This window comes from Gekko japonicus, unplaced genomic scaffold (genome assembly GCF_001447785.1).
Source record: "Gekko japonicus isolate JY-2015 unplaced genomic scaffold, Gekko_japonicus_V1.1 scaffold4283, whole genome shotgun sequence".
Classification (NCBI taxonomy): Eukaryota; Metazoa; Chordata; class Lepidosauria; order Squamata; family Gekkonidae; genus Gekko; species Gekko japonicus.
The window spans coordinates 83402-90088 of record NW_015164330.1 but is presented as its reverse complement, the minus strand read 5'-3'; the positions used below and the strand labels follow the sequence as shown (position 1 = coordinate 90088).

Genomic DNA, 6687 nt, shown 5'->3' with positions numbered 1-6687 from the left:
CCTGCCCTGTGGCAGGTCTGTCAAAGACCGAATCGTACTAAATAATTGGGCCGGGCATGAGCTCGCAGATGCAATCTCAGCTGCAAAGAAATCCTTCTTAGCAGCCTTGACTGCCATCTCATAGGATCTCATAAACGTCCTATGGGATGCTCTTGACGCCTCATCACGAACACGACGCCACTGCCTCTCTAGTTGTCTCAGTTCTCGCTTCAGCTGCCGTATCTCCTGGGTATACCAGGGTGCCCGCCTAAGACAAGTCCAGAGAGGATGCCTGGGTGTGATCTCGTCGATGGCTGTGGAGAGCGGGACATGCCAGTCCTCCACTAGTTCATCTAATGAGCTGCCAGGGGGTCTAGGATCCCGCAGAGCCCTCTGGAGCTGCAATGGGTCCATCTGGGCTCGTGAGCGAGCATAAATCTGCTCTCTGCCTACTAAGGGTCAGGGTGGAACCTTCAGACGGGCCTTCAGGGCCATGTGGTCGGACCATGGCACTGCCTCAGCACTGCAGTTCAAACCCTACTCCCAATCTCATTGCAGGTAGGGGTGGAAGTGGGGGTGTTGAGGTCTTTCATCTTGAGAGTGCTGGGATGTAAACATGGAAGCACTTTCTTAGGTATATCAAGCCCTTGGGAGTTTTAAGGTCAAAACTAGCATCAGGACCATCATAGACAGGAGCTGCTGCCATTTTACTGAGCAGCATTTGCCTCATCTTTCAGTTTCCTCCTTAGAACCAGCTTCTGCAACTCAGTCACAGGCGGGTGCTGCGGGTTGGGTACTCTAGTTCCCATGATGTCTGCAGACACATTTCATTTGATTTCCCTTTAATTTAGTCCACTTGCAGCTCCCTGCATCCTCAAAGGTGTGGAGAAGTGGAAGACATCTTTTCCAGGAGAGCAATAAGCAAAGCATCCTTCTTTGATTTGTTACCTCTTTGCCAGGGCTCCAGTACTTCAGGTGGGGTCCAGTTACTGCTACCTGTGTGGAGATGCATCAGCATCCTCAGCCTTCTGCAGGCACAAAGTATAGAAACATAATTAACCTCTTAAAACATGAGACAATGAAAGTAGAGATGATGGATATTGTGGGCTTCAACATGGCACAGCTCATGCTAGAAGGAGTTGAGAAAGCAATGGAAGAAGAGGACAGGGGGGGGGGAATGCTTGTGGATGCAGTGCAGAAAACTGTTGAGAAACGAAAGAGTTCATGAATAACTTTATTTTTTATTTATTCAATTTATACCTTTCCCTCTCTGCCGGAGCGGGCTTAGGGCAGCTTACAAAGAGATTAAACATGTAGGTAACTAATTATATACAATCTTAAAACAAATAATAAAATTCTGCATTATCATAAAGTGCTAGTAAGTGATCAGGTACTTATAACAATGCTTACAGAAGGCGGAACCAATACTAATGTTGTAATCAGATGACCTATATTGGTAGTTGGCTCGTCTTGGTCTCTATATTTAGGCAACAGCACAGGCTGTTGGTGGTAAGCCAAGGATCAAGACACTGTCACTTCTCAGTTATCTAATGTTATTTGGTGTGGCTCCTTAGTCGAAGGCCTGGTGGAAGAGCTCCATCTTGCAGGCCCTGCAGAACTGTAAAAGGTCCCGAGGGCCCGATCTCTTCTGGGAGCTCATTCCACCAGTGTGGAGCCACCACTGAGAAGGCCCTGGCCCTGGTTGTGGCCAGCCTGGCATCTTTAGGACCTGGGAGGCCAATCGATTTTGTGACCCTGAGCGCAGTGCTCTCTGGGGAACGTGTGAGGAAAGGTGTTCCCTCAGGTATGTTTGTTTATGTTTATTTGGATTTATATCCTGTCCTCCCCTTGATGAGCTCAGTGCAGGTTCCAACAATATCAATACAGTCCAACGATATAAAATTCAATAAAATTAAAACCACATTAAAATATATAAAACATACATATATGTGGGCCCCTGACCATAAAGGGCTTTAAGGGTAAGTACCAGCACCCTGAAGTGAATTTGGTATGCAATCGGCAAGCAGTGCAGTGCTTTCAGCACAGACTGGATGTGTTCCCGCATAGGGAGGCCCATCAGAAGCCTGGCTGCAGCATTTTGCACGAGGTGATTCTGCCCCTCAGGGTGCTGGTGGTTGAAGCTTTTGCTGAATATGCTCATGGGCTTTTTGCCCTGAACACTCTGTGAGGAAAGTGTGCTCCAGCTTCAAGGAGTTTGCAACTACTGCTGAGAAAATGAGGGCCTACCAACAGATCCCAGGACCTTGTGAATGGCCAGCCAAAGGGTTGGAATGAGCACTAGGGACAGTTTCAGAGGGTAGCCATGTTGGTCTGCAGTAGAACAGCTGGATTCGAGTCTGTCACCACCTTCGAGACCAACATGATTTTCAGGGTAGGAGCTTTCAAAAGTCAAAGATCCCTTTGTAAGAAATGAGCAGGAATGAAGATCTCTGAATACTAGAATCTCAAATCTAGCACTAGGGACAATGTATCATACTATGTTAGGGAAGAGGTGTAATTTCCAGAGTTTAATCACAAGAGAGGAGACCGGCATTAAATATACCATGGAGTCACAAAGCCATTTCTTCTGGCTGGAAGCACATTCTTTTAATTCCAGATTTTTGGGCATGCACCATGTTTACACCCTTGTATTGGAGTGAGAAGTTTATTTTTCAGGTGAAATCTCTTAATTTATTTCACCTGTTCCTCGCTCTGAAAGCACATTGAGAGGCTTTGTGCCTTTGAATGTCAGAACTGGAACGTGCAGTGTGAGAAGCATCACGCTATGGGAGACAAGATGTTGAGCCTTAGTCTGATCCAGCAAGGCTCTGCTTATGTCCTTAGGTTAGAGGGATGATCTAGAATGAGTTCTGCTTTAATGAAACCTTCTTCAAGGTCAACTTCAAGGTCAAAAGGTGGGTCAGGGGCTCACACATACAATAACCATTCCATTAGTGAGTCTTTGCATTTAAAAGGTAGGGTGTGCATATGTATAAATATACACCATCTATATGAGGACCTTCTGCAGAATCTGCACAGGTCAAGAATAACTGCCTCCTGTCTCCCTGCTCCTCAGTTCTTCCCTGTTGATGCTGGGTTAGCAAATACCCATCCCTCTCTGCCTGTGCAGCCATTGCCTTTTGTCACCACAAACCATCTTGAGCTGTAAGAAGACTGTCACACGGAGTAACGACTAGAAGACACTGTTGGTTCATGCCTGGGATAGGAGACTTGAACCAACAGCTGGTGTGCAGGGGTGAGACTTACTCTGGTTTGACTTAAGTCTGTCTTCTGAACAAGATATCCTTAAGAGCTTCATATTGCCTAAAGGATAACCGGTGGGACTTGGGATCATAAGACTCGGGAATGGAAGAATCATTGCTAAGATTCCAGAAGTGGGACAGGATACCTAATTAAATGCCTCTGAGGCAGCTTGGAGTGAGGGGTGTTTCAAGACAAGACTGACAGAGTTGTCTGCTGCAGGACCACGAACTGTGTGTGGCAGAAAAGGGGGCTTTTTAAAAACTACTACTTCCCTTGATGGATTATCTTTATTATTTTATTTGTATCCCGTTATACCCCGTAAGCAGGCTGATGGAGGCTCACAACATACAGAGAAACAATAAATGATAATTCATAACCACCACCAATTAATCTAAAATAGATCAGTTAAAATAGATCAGCTTAACCATTCTAACTACAGTGTCTTCTGCAACAATGCCAGGGAGGGCACACTTCTGTCAGAGAAAACAGAGCCCCAGGTTCTAGTGCCAGGTTGGTATAGGCAGTACCCTGAGGCAGATGAGGCAAATTAACAGATTGATTGCACTGAGTAGGGAACGCCAGTGTTCTTAGATGTCTGTCACCTCAGCCAAAAGCTTGGCAGGACAGCTCCATTTTGCAGGCCATGCAGAATTGTAATAAGTCCCACAGATCCCTGATCTCAGCTGGGAGCATGTTCCATCAGGCAGGGGCCAGTGCTGAAAAGGCCCTAGCCCTGGTTGAGGCAAGGTGAGCGTCCTTAGGGCCAAGGACTGCTAAGTGGCACTGCTCAGGGGAGCACAAGGCTCTTTGGGACACATATGGGGAGAGATGGTCCCATAGGTATGCTGGTCTCTGGCCACATAAGGCCTTAAAAGTTAATACCAGAACCTTGAATTGGCGCCGCACTGGCTGAATGTGCATGCACACAGACATCCCTGTCAGCAGGCACGCCACTGCATTTTAAACCAGCTGAAGCTTCCAGGTCAGACTCTAAGGGTAGGCCCGTGTAGAGCGAGTTGCAGTAATCTAACCTGAAAGTGACCATTGCATGGATCACTGTTGCAAGGTCATGGGGGGGGGGAGATAAGGAACCAGCTGCCTGACCAGCCAAAGATGGTAAAAGGCTGATCTGGCAACATTGGTGACCTGGGCCTCCATGGAAAGGGAGGTGTCCAGGATCACCTCTAAACTCTTCACTGTTTGGGGTCAGCATTAATAGTGCCCTACCCAGGGTTGGGAATCGGATTCCCCATCCTACCCTTCCCCCACAACTCAGGTACAGGACCTCCATCTTCGCTACATTTAGTTTCAGCCGGTTCTCTTGCAACCAACCAGCCACAGCCTCCAGAACCCTGGCCAAATTTTCTGGGGTAGAGTCAGGCTGGCCATCCATCAGCAAATATAGCTGGGTGTCATCAGTGTACTGATGGCAACACAGCAGAAACCCTTGGGTTAACTGAGCAAGGGGGCACATATAGATGTTAAATAACATTGGGGAACATGCCCTGTTTGAACATGTCTCAGTAAACAAATTCTGATCTCCAAACGGCTTATTAACATCTTGATTCTGCAAAGAAGCAAATGAGTTGCATCATGGGCACTTACCTGGCTCCCACCCAGGCCTGTAGCTATGGGGGACAATTGGGGGCAATGCCCCCCACAGATGAGCACCAACCCCCTTGGACATAAAAATCAAAAACATTTTTAAAATTAAAAAAATTGAAATGTAAGATGTATGCAGGGTTTCCAAAATGACCCTGGGCACAGTCAGGGAAGCAAGCCACATGGGAAGCATGCTCCTTTGAATAGAAGCCCACGAAGGCCACTAACGGGGCGCAGGACTCCAGCCGCAGGGGGAGGGGAGGAGAAGAGTCCCCCTAATGTCCTCCTGTTTCCTGGCAGTCCTGGGTACGGTTCCTGCGGCGACATGGATGGGTCTTGCTGCTGGAGGCCAAGCAGCAGCTGGGATGGGTATTGCCATCATGGGTTACCTCGTGGCTCCAACGGCTTTTCCTGGCGGTCCTAGCGGTGGAGTGGACAGCAACAGAGAAAGCTGCTTTTCCCACGGCTCAGTAAGCACGCATGCACACAGAACGCAGTTTTACTTTTGGGGGGATTTAAGTATTCCCCCTACACTTTTTAAAACATTTTAGATTTTTCTACACACCTGGAGAGTGCCCTAAGTGTGCAGAAAAACCTCTTTACCCTCCATGTGCCCCAGATCTGCAGAAATAAGTATCCGCACACACAGGGGACTCTCAGCTATTAGATATATAGATTATTGCAATATACTGTGTGTGGGGCTGCCCTTGAAAAGTGTTCAGAAATGTCACTTGGTGCAGAATGCTGCACCCAGGATATTGACTGGAATAGATCATAGGGATCATATCACTCCAGTCTCGGCCTTATCTACAGGGGCTCCCAGTCTGTTTCTGGGCACAATTGAGGGTGCTGCTGTTGACCTTTAAAGCCATATATGGATTGCCTAATGAACCTACCTTTATTTATTTATTTATTATTTTAAATCTGTTTTATATGGGCTTTGCCCCTTGTAAGCCGCCCTGAGCCCGCTCTGTGGGGAGGGCGGGGTATAAATCTCAATAAATAAATACCTACCTGACCACTGCGATCATCTCCCAAGGCCCTACTTCGTGTTCCTCTGCTTTCTGAGACTAGGTGGGTGGCAACCTGTGAGAGGGCCTTCTCAGATGTGGCACCAAAATTCTGGAACTCTCTCCCCAGGGAGACTTGACTGTCCCCTTTTGTTGCCATCTTCTGCCAGTGGGTGAAGACTTTTTTGTTTCATTTGGCATTCCCTCAGTGATCCTTCCTTCCTGCCCAAGGTTTTAATTGTTGTTTTTATGTTTCTGTATGTATTTTAGCTCTGGTCTAGTTTTAAAGATGTGTATTTTGTTGGTTTTCATGGTTTTTAAAGATGTGATTACTTTCCAGTCCATAGGTTTTCCCCGCTACCACCATCTATATAATAGTCAAGGATGGGCCCTATCTGCGAATATTTAAATCTAATACTAAAGCTGATACTAAATAGATTTTCCTGCGAACTTGGAGAACCCTCCAGGCTTCCAGGAAAATCTGAAATCTTAAAAAAAAAATACATTGGGGGTTTTAATTCCTTTCCCCAAAATAAAAGAGAATGCACCTACCTCCTGTATGGTTGCTGGGGACCGCAGCTGAGCTGGGGGCTGCGCTGGACTCAGCAGCAGCCATAGAGGCCTAGAGCTGTGCTAAGCCCATCTGTGGTGGAACCCAGTAGCTGCTTGGGGCCTGTCAGCAGCCACAGAGGTGTAGTGCTGAGCCTAGCAGTGGCTGTGGCAAAGCCCAGGAGCTGCACTGGTCCTGGCTGTGGCAGAACCCAGGAAGTCTTATGGGCCCTGACCAACTTGTTCATAACTAATAGCCTCATTTTTTTCCTTCCCGCTCTTC

The 6687-nt window shown here is 47.3% G+C and overlaps 1 protein-coding gene across 1 annotated transcript in view; it reads left to right on the top strand.

The window, feature by feature from the left end:
• LOC107108419 (ubiquitin carboxyl-terminal hydrolase 43-like) overlaps window positions 1-6687 on the top strand; it is a gene marked incomplete at its 5' end in the record, with an annotated part of 24772 nt that overhangs the window by 4567 nt on the left and 13518 nt on the right. The gene's annotated exons all lie outside the window — the stretch shown is intronic.